Below are 14,935 nucleotides of genomic sequence, written 5' to 3' on the forward strand. Positions count from 1 at the left end.
ATGTATGAATCATGGCTACAAACCATATGGTTCACAGTCTGAAAAATTGTTATTGCATATCAACAGGTTTTAGTAATTTTTATCAGATCTTATGCTCTAAATTAGAAGCCCAAAATATGAAGTTAATAGAGGCAGTAATTAACCAATCAGCTTACACAATTATAACTTTCCACCAAAGCCTCAGACTACAACTCATGAGTTTCAAAGTGTGGTATTGTTAATCAAAGTCAGGAATCTACCAAACAAATTGCAACATTGACCTTAGACTATGACTTGTCCCTAATATTCAAAATGTCAAGATCATAAATCAGGTCAAAATCCTCCAAATTTGAATTTTGGTATGACCTTAGACTATGAGTCTTAACTAACTAACTAACTAACTCTATGGCCTATGGAACCCGGAGGTTCAGTGCCGCGTTCACAAAAGCTCTCCACTGACTTCTATCCTTAGCTAATTGGATCCAGTTTCTACTTTGTATTCCTATCTCTGCGAGATCCATCTTAATATTATCCTCCCATCTGCGCCTAGGTCTTCCTAATGGTCGTTTTCCTATGGGTCTACCAGTCAAGACTTTGAAAGCGTTTCTACTTTCTTCCATTCTAGCTACATGACCTGCCCACCTAAGCCTCCTAGACTTGACGACCCTAACAATGTTGGGTAAACCGTATAAACTATGTAGTTCCTCGTTATGAAGCTTCCGCCATTCCCCATTCTCGTTCCTCTTGGGTCCGAATATTCTTCTCAGGATCCTGTTCTCAAATACTTTCAGTCTATGTTCTTCCCTCAGAGTAAGCGACCATGTTTCGCAACCATACAGAACATCAGGCATGATTATCGTTTTATATATTTTAAACTTCAAATTCCTCGACAGAATTCGCGACGACAAGAGATTTTGAACCGAGTAGTAACACGAATTCCCTGCTTTTAGTCGACATTTAATTTCTTCGTGAATATGATTTTCGTGTGTTAATGCTTTCGTGAATATGAGTCTTAACTACAATCCTAAATTTTAAATATTTAAAAATTTTGAATAAAAGGTATCAGAAACTTTTGATTTTCTAAAATTAAAATTTGAAAGTAATCAGCCAGTCAAACTACAACTACAGTACCTTCAACTACAATCCTAAAGTTTCAAAGTGTGACATTCTGAATCACAAACATGGATCAACCAATCAGAATTCACCAATTATTTTAGAGTATGAGTTGTTCATAGGGTTCAAAGTGTTAAGATGATAAACTAGGTCAAAATCTTCTATATTTGAATTTTGATCAATTTTACCCACCAAATGACAGGTCAAACCACCCAAATTCACAAAATGTATATATACATCCTAGTAATAGAGAACAATTAATATTTTTATTTTATTATTATTATTATTATTATTATTATTATTATTATTATTATTATTATTATTATTATTATTATTATTATTATTATTATTTCAAATTTTAAGAATGAGGAAATATGTGCTTACCCTGGAATTCAAGAAGAATGTCTCAAGGTACTCATATTCAATGAAAGAAAATGAAACCCTGTACTTTTACCTGTGATCATATGTCGAGTAAAGCATCATCTTAGTGGACATTGTGCACAAATATAAAATTCCTGTCTCATGTTAATTCAGTTTTCGGTCCATATTCAAAATTCCTGTCAAACATAAACTCTTACTTTCGATATATTTTTTGGTAATTCTTACCTATATAAGGAAACAAGCAAGACCATCCAAATTTACAATATTATATAGACTATCCAAGTTCTAAACAAGCAAGACATTCCAAATTTACAATATTATATAGACTATCCAAGTTCTAAGGAACATTTACCAATATTAATTTTCAACAGTTCCCAAATTTACCAAGTGATCCTATGCACCCCTCGCAAAAGTTTAAGAGGTGAGCCAAGTACTCATTGCCAAAATTTAGAGACGTAGTCTAAGAACCTCTGGACCATGGTCCCTGAACCAAGGACCCCAGAGGCACAAAAATTCGCTCAGATGTTCCAAATACTACTATGCTATTTTTGATACGTAAAATGAAAGCTATATGGTAGATGTTTATAATGCACACCAAGTTTACCACATGGTAGTTTCTAAACTTCTTGCTTAGAAGCTAACTGGATTTTTAAGAAAACGTGAAACTGTCGTATGTATCTATACTGATTTAAACGGCAGAGATCGAAATAGTATCCATAGAATCAACTGGTATAGAAATCACGAGTGGGAAGTTCTTGCTATGAGGGTGACAGTAATATCTTTTGTTTGTCTATACTACTAAGTGGTTTCCCATTTTCTGTTGGATAACACCTTCTGAAAAGTTACTCATCAATGATATCCGTTCGCGTTGATTCTATAGTCTTGTATTCTTAACATTGAACCGACACAGAATCATTTTCTAGTAGCTTTTGAGGTCGTAACTCCTGAAAGAAACGACTCGGTTAGTGGGATTTTTTCCTGCACTTGCTATACTTTGTCTCGAATAGAATTATTCCCAGTTTATATTTTATTCTAAGATCAGTTACACGATTAATGAAAGAAAACACTTAAAAAACTTACCTCCAAGCTCCAACTTTACTCTAGGTTTCTCGGTTTCAGAATATTTGTTGAATGCTCATAATGTGTATTTAATTAAAGTCACGTTTAAAGACATTCCAGAGGGTCGTTTAAGGTTGCCACCAAACTGACAGAAATCTTTGACTAACTTGAATTAATTCAGTTAATTATGGTTTACGAAAATATGACTAAACATAACTAGTAATGTACACTATTTAACTATAATTTCTTTTTTTTTTTTTTTTTAATTGCAGAATAAGCAGCTAGCGAATCTATATTATCATGTTCTGCAGCCTTCTATAAAACCAAAGCATTTAACTGTACAAAACTTCTCGAGAACACTGTTGCATAAAGGTAAGTGCTAAATTATGAAGACAGCTTCTTTTCTAAGTTAATCAGTAAGGTGGCTGATTCTTGTGTTTATAAATACGTATAGTAATTTGTTACTTTCCATTAAACTGTACATAAAGTAGACTTGCATCACCATTGTGGACATCTACAGGGTAACGTTTCTTCTGTCTCAATCTTGCTATCTCTGTTTTTCTTAAGCCAATTGTCTTCATATCATTACTTTAACTCTTTCTTACTGGCATATTTTTCCAATAGAAACCACTATTTAAAATCTAGTGGATCCTGGGATCAAGAAGGCGCAAAATTTATTAACGAAATTGGCAAGCGTATATCCATTAAATCAGGAGACACTCGAGCTAAATCTTTTCTAATTCAACGCATTAGCATGGCCATTCAACGAGGGAAAGTAGCCGCTATTATGGGAACGTTACCCACTGGTAAAGAACTAGAAGAGATTTTTCTTTTGTAATTTCTGACGGCGTCTAGTACACTAAGAGCATTGAAATTTGGAAATAAAGTTAGAGAGATCTAGACTATTTAAAATTATTAATATTTGAAGTACTATTTTAAAATATCAGCTGCTATTCTAGATAAGTTTCTATCAGTATTTTCAAAATATATGCCTCCATAACATAGTATTCCCAACGGCCAATGGCCAATGTGCAAATTAGGGAATGTTTACAAGGGAGTAAGAAATGAACTTCAGAAGAAAATCACGAGATGCTAGAGTGTATAGCGGACTCTTATTAATTCGAAATATTGCATATTTCGAACAAAACTTTATTTGCTTTGAAAAGTATATTGAAATTAATGGTAAAAAATCGCGAGTAAATCGAACTTTTAAACTTCCTTATCATTATATCAGTAAATCAAATTCACGATAGAACTTGAGAAGAAAATGGAGCTAAATCAAATTCACGATGGAACTTGAAGAAATGAAGCTCTCAACTTCCTTGATATTACCATCAAAAGACAAGCCAATAAGTTTGTTACTTCAGTATATCGTAAACCTTCTGCTAGTACCAAGTATATTCATTTTAAGTCATCTTATTCATGGCTTCAGAAATTGAATATTTGAAAAAACTTCTTCAGGAGAGCTCTTCTACTTTCTGATCTTCCTGGTGACCTCAGCCAAGAAATTCAATATTTAATTAAAATTGGACAACAAAATAGCTATCAAAAGTCTTTATTACTGAAGTGGTACAAACAGGTACAACGGGAGATCGACGGCACCCACCATGCCAAATGCCAAAGAAGACAAATGGATTGGTGTCTCTCTGGTTCCACATATTTCGGCAAAGATTAAGAAGGCATTGCATAAATATATCATCAAGGTCTCCGAAGTTCCTCCTAAACCTATAGAAAAATATATTACAAATTTTAAATCATTTTTTACTGATCCCCAACAAAGTAGTGGCGTCTATAGGGTTAAATGTCAATGTGACCAAATATATATACGTCAAACAAAAAGGAATATTTATACTAGAATCGCTGAGCACATTCGCACGTCCAAATCTCGTAGCTTACAACTGTTACCTGGATTGGCATTACATCTCAGAGAAAATAACCACAGCATTGCCAATTAATGTTTGATCGAGAAAGCAAACACAGCAACTGAACGGAAAATTAAAGAACCTTATTACATTCATAAGGAGAAACCGGCACTCAATTCAGATAAAGGTGACATAAATGCCATTTGGAGCAATGTTTTTGCTACTCATTTTCGCCGTCTGGAAGATAATGAAAAAGAAACAAACAGCAAACAACAGTGAACAGTGACAAGTGAATCACTATTAACGTATGTCTAATTATAGTGACAAGAAGATTTCTACTTCGTACATTTTTAAATTTCTTTTTATGGTTTAAATCCTTTTTGAAATGTGCCTAGGCTGACGATGAAGACGATGTTCTTCGAAAGTACTTCCTAGAGATAAGGTTTGTTTCTTGCATGACTATTAGCCTTTTACTTACATTATTTTTAAACTTCTTTTTCGTGGGTTTTTTCTCCGGGTTCTCCCGTTTCCTCCCACTTTCTTCATTCCACCATTTCATTCATTTCTCATCATCACCGTCTCCATTAGCCTAACTGGCATAATCGTGGGACGTAAAACTCAAAGGTTTCATTTCTTTCTATTCGTGCCTAATATTTCTCATAATGAAGACTTGGGTATGTCGGTAGGGAACGAAGCATTAAGAAATCTCGAAGAGGCTTGATTTTTAGATTCGAAAAGTACATATCACCGTATTATATAACTAAGACGCAAGTCCTGTAATACTCAAGAACTTCTAAAAAAGAAATGTTTACAATGCTAGATTTAACATCATTATATGTATTCCATCATCACTGATAGGTTACTTACCACAAACTGAGAAGCTTCCATGTACTACGATTCTGAACTAACCTTTTCACCTTGATGAATACAAATTCATTGAAATATAATCTATTATTTGTATCTAATTCGCACCCTTTTTCTTTTCACCTTATTTTTTTATCACGTTCTTTAGGATACAGTTCCTTTTTTGATAATATTTTAGTTAGTTGCTCTCTTTCTTTCTTTCAATTAACTCAATTTTATTATTCCGTCTCCCACTATACTCGACACACTTCATTATTAATTTTCCGTCCAATCCCGCTAATCTCCATTCTTCTGCACATCGATGTTGCTGAAACCTCTAATATTTTTTCATTCCTTTGTTTAGAGTCTGTTTCTGCCTCCTGGAACGATACCCACACGAACTCATTTTGTCTCTCTAAATGTTCACTTCGACCTTCTTAACACTGCTTGTTTACCTTTTCATCTCATTTTTCAGTTATATACATAAGTACTGAAAACTAGTCATCTGTTCTACTTTCTTTTCTCCCACGTCTATATTTAGTATCAACGGTTTCATTTCAACTACCATTGTTTTTGTCTAACTTTTTTTTTTCACTTCATATTCTTTGCGGATTTTTCTCAAATTTTCTACATAATATTAATTTTTTGTTGAGATTTCACAGTAGTCACATATATTATCTGCAATCGGTATATCCATAGTCCTTCTACTTAGTACCGAAATACGATCTTCCTTATGTAGACCCTTTATCATTAACTCTTTGAGATAGATATTTACTACTGTTACTGAGAGGAGACCTATGTTGAACTCAGTGGCGGATCTAGAAGGTAAATACTGAAGGAGGCCAGCCAGAACCCAGACTATGTCATGAGTTTACTATAAACTTTCAAAAATATATAAATAATAGCTTAAATTATTTTTGTCACTCAAAAAACTGGAAGAGGAGGAGATTCGCCACTGGTGAACTCTCCTTCCAATTGCACTTTCTGCCATTTATCTCCTATTCTATAACTCTTGTTTAACCCTACCATTTTTATAACTTCCATTGACATATTTCATCTCACTTAGTCAAAACCCTTTTCTAGATCACACTATCATCTTTTATCCCCTTACATCTCCTAAACACAAACTGTCCGTCCTCAACTTGCCCATTTTTCTACATAATACTGTTCAGAATTCGAAGCATGAAATTAGTACTAGTTCTGGCTAGTAGTTTCACATTTTTCTGATCTAATTTCTTAGCTGCGGTATTCTTTTGATTTTCAAGGAACATCAAAAGAATAGGAATAATTATTTTATGTGCTGCTTTCACATATTCTTATTGTATTCAATTACAATATTATCTACTCCAATTGTCTTTCTAGTCTTTACCTTGCATATCACTTTCTAAGTTTGTCCCTAAGTGTCGAAAACAATTTTGCTTGCTGTGTTTTGCGCTTCAACATTAGAATTCGCAGTTTATTCTTAGTTTCATAAAAATCCTCATTATATTCTTTCAGTCAGCCTGAAACTTCGTTCCTTGTGTTATATTCCCATTCTTACTTCCTATTGTAATCATAGTGATTCTCTGTTTTCTCGAATTTTCATTGATTTCATCGTCTATTATATTTTTTCCTGTTCTCCTACTCTTTCTGATTATTATATATCCATTTATTGTGAAAAATTCTTTCCTTGCTCTTTGTGTTTCCTTTCACAGTTCGTTATTTAACTTTTGTACATGGTTTTGATTTATTTTGTATTTTTCTGTTTCCAGACCTTATATTTTCCCATTTTCTGTTCACTGCACTTTGTTATGCTTTCTGAAGTTTCATACAATATGAGATGAAGTTTAATATACACTCACCTCTTATTAGTATCTGCCGCATGGTTTTCGAGTTTGAATACTTTTCTTCTACTTATTGTGAGAATCGATTTCTTACTTCTTCATTGTTAATTTCTCTCGGTATTCAACTTCTCGTTCTCTTCTTTTCTTCTGGTTAAATGTTTCAGTTGGATATTTATTCCACTTAGTACATTATAATTGGAGAAAATATCGGTCATGGGAAACTGTTTTCTTTTTTAAAACTCTTCCAATTTCTTTGTTAAAACAAAATAATCTATTTTATATCCCTTGTCATCTGTTGAAGATTTTCATGTAATACCTTTGTTGTTATTGTTGTCGTTGTTGTTGTACTGTTAATCAAGTGTCCCCAAGCGACGAGTGAGTTACGTCGGCAAAAGTTAGCTAGTCCCTTTTCTTTTCAATTTCTTTCGCGCGAACCATATTTTCTACTACACTAGCTTCCCATCCTCCATCACAACAGTATTAAAATATCTCATTACGATTAAGCGCGCATCATCATCATAATGATAAAATCTTATCATTTTATACTCTAGTTCTTTGCGCAGTTCTTGATGTGTGCATCTGTTTCACTGCCATATCTTTTTCTCAGTTCATTATAAGGTATCATATCACTATCATCGAGATAGTCTACTTTCAGTACCTTCTTTTTCAGGCGTTTATTTCGAATTACTCCACTATCATTACGACTGCATCTCATCACCTGATTACAACATTCCATATTTTTGCTTCCCATTTCCCCTTTACCCAATAGTAAACTTCACAGAATCTTACTAAATATAGATTATTTGATTTAATATGCTCTTTAATATTTTCTTACTTCCCTAGCTGTAACGTAATCGTATGGTTCACGTTTCTATTCTAATTGTTTTACTCTTAATTCACTTTCTACTTCCATTTTTTACAATATTATTATTTCGTTTAATAGGCTGCTTCAAAACATGTCTTTTCGTATTCATAATATTAGGATAAGAGGGTATTTTACCGTCGGAACTATCTTTTGCTCAACGAAAGACTATTGTTCATTTTTTTTCTTTGGTAAATTAGGAAATTTAGTGTGGTAGTTTCCCTTGCTTTTTACATCGAAATATCCTAATCCTTGAAATAACTTTGACCATCCTTGAAATTAATGCCAAAGTTGTGATAAATATCACTATAACCTACACTAACCTAATAACCGGAACAACTGCTATCTTTTTCCAAGGCACTCTTCGTATGATTACTCCATATAGAGCAGTTCGGCAGAGAGTAATCAACCACCAATATACGAGTAGCTTTAGATTTTACTGTAACGCGGAATTTTGCCTATTCGACTGATAAAAGTGTACTCATATAGATCGTGTCTGTTGTTAAGGATTGTATTTATATTATTACATACGAATAAAATATGTTGTATGCACTAAGTTAGCGTATGATAAACCGAAAACTACTGAACTAATTTCAGCAAACCATTACCAATGTCGTCTTTGATACGTACATGAAACAGGAGAGCTGCCAAAAGACATCCTGAAAACGATCATGATACCGATGGCTAAGAAGTCGAACCCAAAGAGAGTTGAGGAATATAGAACTATTAGTCTTATATCCCATGCAACAAAAATTTTGCTTCGAATTCTGAACAGAAGGTTGTATGGAAGAACAAATGAAGAAGTTGAGGGGGAACAGTTCGGGTTCACGAGAGGTAAGGGCACAAGAGATGCAATTGGATTATTAAGGGTGATCGGTGAAAGGTTCATAGAAAAGGGAAAGAGTTGTATGTGGTACTTATTGATTTAGAAAAGGCTTTTGACCGCGTAAATTTGGGAATTGTTGTTAGAAGTTCTAAAGGAAGTTGGTTTGGAATTAAAAGATCGAAGACTCATAAGAAACTTACATATGAACCAACAAGTAGAGTAAGAGGGGAAATGACAGAGAAGAGTGCAACTGGAAGGGGAGTTAGACAAGGATGCTGTCTTCCGCCTATTATTTAATACCTATGTAGGAGAGATAATGTAAAAGAGCATACAGAATGAAGACGGCATTTCAGTAGGAGATAGAATGATTAGGTGTATACGATTGTCAGATGATATGGCGTTTGTTGTAAAATCTGAAGAGAAAATCAATAAGATGTTACAAAACTTGAGAAAGGTCTGTGAAGAATATGGGATAAATATAAATGTTAGAAAGACAAAAGCCATGGTGATTGGAATGAATAAGTCGGTGACAAATATAGAAGTAGAAGGAGAGGAAATAGAACAGGTGACTAGTTTTCGACACCTGGGTAGTATTATTAGTGATGATATGAAGCGTGAACGTAAAATAAAAGCAAAAGTAGGAATGGTGAAAGAAGCCTCTAAGAGGAAGAGAATACTATTTTGTGGGAAGAAAGAGTTGAGAAAAGACTCATAAAATGCTTCATGTACTGTATTTTATTGCACTGTATAGGTCAGAAATATGGACATTATGCAAAAATGATGTAAAACGACTGGAAGCTTTCAAGATGAGGGTGTAGAGAAGAATGGAGAGAATTTGCTAGGTGAAGGAGGAAACAAATGAGAGATCTTAGAAATGGTGGTGGAGGAAAGAACACTTTTAGATTTATTAAGAAGAGGAAGAGAAACTGGTTGGAACATTGGCTAAGAAAGAACTGTATCTTGAGGGACGTACTAGAGGGTATGGTGGCAGGAAAGAGAGTGAGGGGGCGAAGGAGATTATAATTAATGAACGATATCAAAATAGAAAAATTGTACGTGAAAACGGAGAGGTTAGCAGAAGACCATGGAACATGGAAACTTCTCAGTTTCGGCAACTCGGCAAGTGACCTGTCATTATTGGCAGTGTACTTGTGATGATGATGATGATTTAATGGATATTCTAAGGAAAGAAGTTGTTTCGGAACTCAATTTCGTCAATTAATCATTCCCGTTAACAAACACAAAACGGGTGCTTCAGTCAGTGGTGTACGAAGAGGGAAGGTTCCTTGGTTTAGTTCTCCCATTCTTCAATTAGATATTTTGGAAAAATACATATTTACCATATTAAGATATGTATACAAAAATTCTGAAAGGATAAGAACTTCTAAGCTTGAACTTCTTCCGTAGTGAAATTATGTGTAGGCACTGGCTTCAGATAACGGTTTTTAAAAATTACAGCTTTGATTTCTTACTCCTCTCAATAGGCTATATCAGGACGTTGAAAGCTATCTACCTGTAAGCTTGTAATCCTTATGAAGTGAGTTTCAAAACTTTAAATCTGTCTTGTCATTAGGCACAGGAAAAGAAAAATCTATACTTAAAAATTACTTTCATATTTTAAATGTTGTTTCATTTTTATTGTTATTCAATTTTTACACTAAACTATTGTACTGAAATGTTTCCAAGAGACGTGAATTTTCAAAAAATGAATTTTGATGCGGCAAATTTGTGAGGAACATTGGGCTAGGTAGTTACCTATTTATTTGTTTATTCTATAAGTATTCTGTGTTGTTTATGTGAGTTGATTAATATTTCATGATTGATGCAGTATCAAATTATCGTTTTCTCTCTGTCTCTGACAGTAATTCTGATTTTTTTAACAGATAAGACACATTGTCAATAGGATTTAAAAAAAAAATCCGAAATAAATCAAGCCAAGAAACTCAAGGAAAAGCCAGCAGTGTATCTAAGCAACTAGGTTTGTTCGTTTAGTTTTGCAACATATTCTCGCATTTTAAAAGTACTGAATACAATAAAAACTATCGAAATTTTACATTTTTCTTTTTCTTTACTTTCTTCCTGCCTTTCTTTTTTAAATTAAGAAATTGTTCAAAATTTTAAAGTTCGTTATTTTTGAGCAGTATGCACCATATATTTGGGGAAACTTGCAAACATGCTGCTCAAAAAGCAGAACTTCAAAAACACAAAAAGTTTAAGAATACAACAAATTCTATGTATTAAAGGATTACGTTGCAAAATCTAAACGTTATCTTATATATTTTTTGCTCTATTTGGTATGTGTCAAAGTACATTGCAAAAAATGCATAAAAGTCCATAACACAAATGTACGAGCACTAATTCGAAATCAAAGGCTTCCGAAGTATTTCATATTGTCCCTTCCTTCACTATAAGGACGCATTCGTATAATTTCAAACAATTGCGGCATTTACATTAGAGAAAGGGCAACCGCGCAGAGACTCGCAGAAACAAATAATGCGCCCTTTAATAAAATTCTGAAATTTACAAAATCCTAGAATGGTCAAGTCAGTTCTATCCAACTGTAAGACACCAATATATATATATATGCATCATGAAATAAAATATTTCCATTGTTCCCTCCATGTGAATGTTCGATGTATTAGCAAATCCCATTCAATTTATAATGTAGCTTTTCTGCAAATGACTTTAAAAAATGTTTTCATGTCACCGCTACATGATATAAAATATGAATGAAGCAGTACAGAACGTAGGAAACGAAAGAGAAGGAAGGAACTAGCACAGCATCTTCGTAAGATATTTATCCAAATATGAAACAAAAATCGAATTGAAGTTGGTATCGACTGCGAACTTGTCGGTACAGAAAGATCTTAGTAAATGAGATAGGATCCAACACTGTTACTCTGTCTTCGTCATAGTCAGCACATTCTCTTCCATCAACGGTATCAACAATCAATGAAGATTTCACTAAACAGTTAAGCTTGCAAAATTATCCTGGAATGTTACTACCTCAAATATTGTAAGTGATATAGAGCGAAACGATTAGTGTTATAAGTCCCGTTCGGTCTATAATAGAATGTTTTCAAGTAAATAAAATGGACAACATTTTAGTAAATTTTACTGCACAAGAATTTTAAGAGAAGTTGTGTCCATTATTCTCGCTTATACGTAGGATATCGCTTGTGTTAAGCTTTAACTGTCTGTAATTTTGGATTTGTAAACAGACCGATGAAATCGAGAAGAATTTTATATTCTCTTGTCAATATTCTGAACAGCGATATTCCGTCGTCGATTTTTGATATTGTATCAAGGTCACTTTGTGGGTTGCTCGCCCTAGGATCCGCAACGATTAAGGCTACCTCTGCTTTTAGAAAAAAAGAAAAAGAGAAAGGAAAGAAAAAATGCCTATTTCGATATAACGGTATATTTTAAAAACAAAATATTATTAGTTATATTATAAAAATACAAAATTGGAACATATTACAGATCAGAATAAGAAATATGACCCGTACATATACTCTTTAGGTTGAATGAGACGGGTGATAAATGAAAATGAATAATTATGAAAAATCAACGGAATGAGAATAGGCCTATGGGAGGAAACAGCAAAATCACGAGAAAGCCCACGAACACGGACGTTGTCCTCCAAGTTCGCAGGACTGAAGATCAAATTAACCACTGAGCCATCTTTTCATCTATGATGAACTATTGGCACATTGAATTTTCTTATTTGCTTTGGAGTTAATCACTGTAGGTTTATTGTGCTTCAGCAATCTTCCTCGGGCTATGTGGATAGCGTACGTACTTTTGGAAGACCTTGGTTCTATTCCCGGCCGGAACGTATATGGTTTGAAACCCTTGTTAAGCTGTAGATCTACGTTCCATATAGCCTTGCTGCTGAACGAGACGCTAGACTCAAATCCGAATCCAATCGGGTGCTTCAACTTCCAATGAGGAAGAGACATGTGAGAAATGCTGATCAGTGTTTTCGGACAAGTACCTTTGTCGTTTGAACATGAGATTATAGTCACTGAATTAAGATAAAATTTAGTCTTTTAATCAATGTATCTGAGATGTACATTATTTGGTCAATATTTAATAATCCCGGCGGGAGCTCATGTGGTTCGGATTCCACGTTAATCAGTAGGTCCACGTCTCATATAGCCTCGCTGCTGAAAGGGATGCTAAACCAAACTCAACAACAATGTTTAATAACGATATGCTGAAAAACTTACAGCGTCAGTGAAGACCGCTGACTAAAATCAACACCCCAATTTGAAACCCTGCAAGCGCCACTGTTGAACACTAAAACTGTGTAAAACGTACATCTAGAGCTCAGAATGGAATGCGATCCACTAAGTTCCCACCGAAAATCGAGCTCACGCCTCTCGCACAGCAAATTAGAGTGATAGGTGAGTAATGTGGTTGAAAAGCTAAGAAAATTGTTCTTGATCATCTAAGAAAACAACTTATTGTAGAATTCCCTAAATAGTTTAAAGCAGTAAGTCTGTGAGTTATTTATAATCCCATTTAAATATATGCGAAAACTACCAAAAAAAAAAAAAAACTAGCCACTAAATGTAAATTTAGAAATCAAATCAAAGATAATAAATCCATTGATTCTTCAAATTTGTTCAGGAGAAGGTGGTCACGTTTAGATGGTTACAGAACTAGTAAATTTGCATGTTGTGAGAAAATCATCCTTTATTTATTATAGCAATTATTTATTGTAAATCCAAACCAAAATTTGATGGCCTATAAGTAGGGAACCAAAACACTTTATATCATACTATTTCGTGTGTGTCCTAGGCTTGTCAAAATAAATATGGTTAAGACCAGATAAGTTTCACCGATCGCGAATAATATACAGTACCCTTGCGATTGATATTTTAGTTAAATGGACAAAAGAAAAAGAAATAACCCACTCAACTACAGAAAACGCTCGGATGATTACACTTCAATGTCTACTTCTTTCAATTCTAACTAAGTACAAGCACCATACCAATTAACTGCAATACCAATTAAGTAGAAAGAAAGAGATGGTCCTCAGTTGACAGGAAAAATGAGATCGCTAAATATTCTTACAGAGTTCATTTATGCCATTATTTTCCATTTCCATATTACTACTATTTTTTTCCACTTAATGGAGTGAGGATATGTAAGATTCACTGTTCTAACAAGGTTCGTCTTGTGTCGTGATATACTTCGTAACAAGCTATACAGGATCTATCTAGATCTTCCTCGTGACCCTTCCATTTCCGGTAGAGGTCTGCATGGGCCGTAGTTCTTAGTTCGGGCCCGACCCAGCCCGCGAATTTTTAATGTGAGGCCCGACCTGAGTCCGAAATATGTTTTAGCCTTTAAATCCAAGCTCGGCCCAAGCTCGGTGATAATCAAATAAACTCAAAATAAGCCAGAATCCTAAACTTAATAATTAATGGAAAATAGGGATACGCACGAGACGAGTCGAGACATAATTTTCCTGACAAAATTCGAGTCGAGACACAGCTCTTCCAATAGAGAAGAATACATTTTTTCGAGTCGAGACATTACTTTTACAGCACATTTTCGAGACGAGACAGCCACAAATCTTGTCTCGTGCGCATCCCTAATTGAAAATTAGCATATATTTCGTCTGTATTGTGCAAAAACAGTGTAACTGACATTTTTGGCGAAATTGAGATAACCGCATTTTTGAACTTGTAATAAAAGACCTCATCATCATACAAGACCATTATAACTACAATCCAACCAATCCAGAGATAGCTAGGTATATCACTGAAAAAATGGTAGACTGTGGATCTGCAAAAAGGTAGATGTATTCTTATTGTATATTATCATTATAACGTTGTAACCTGCAAGAAAGGGGATGACTTCCACATATCCCTTTTCTGCTTAACTTTTTTCCTCATTATCATCATCTAATGATGTCTCAGCAACCAGAAATATTTGGTTGGTTGCTTAACGTTGAAGGATAATGAAAATACAGGTGGTAATACTCTTTTGTCCACGATAGTACTACGTTATCTTTTTACGTTTACATTTTTTTTATTTCGCTCACTTTTGTATTTTTATAGTTACTATGTAAAGAGCATCCCTGTTGGTAAATGCAGGTTGTCAATTACAATTGCAGTTCAGTACCAGATAACCATGCATTTGGCCTAAAAAAAACGTGTTAAACTAAAAAACG

The 14,935-nt window shown here is 34.1% G+C and overlaps 1 protein-coding gene across 14 annotated transcripts in view; it reads left to right on the forward strand.

Annotated features, from left to right (window-relative positions):
- dati (zinc finger protein datilografo) overlaps window positions 1-14,935 on the forward strand; it is a 1,074,481-nt gene that overhangs the window by 518,496 nt on the left and 541,050 nt on the right. For all 14 annotated transcript variants that reach the window (XM_081740078.1, XM_081740077.1, XM_081740092.1 and 11 more), the window contains one exon: window positions 2,805-2,904. The gene's annotated coding sequence lies outside the window, so the exon portion shown is untranslated. The remainder of the gene's footprint in view (window positions 1-2,804; window positions 2,905-14,935) is intronic.

Source organism: Thermobia domestica, chromosome 15, assembly GCF_964235325.1.
Source record: "Thermobia domestica chromosome 15, izTheDome1.hap1.1, whole genome shotgun sequence".
NCBI classification, from domain to species: Eukaryota; Metazoa; Arthropoda; class Insecta; order Zygentoma; family Lepismatidae; genus Thermobia; species Thermobia domestica.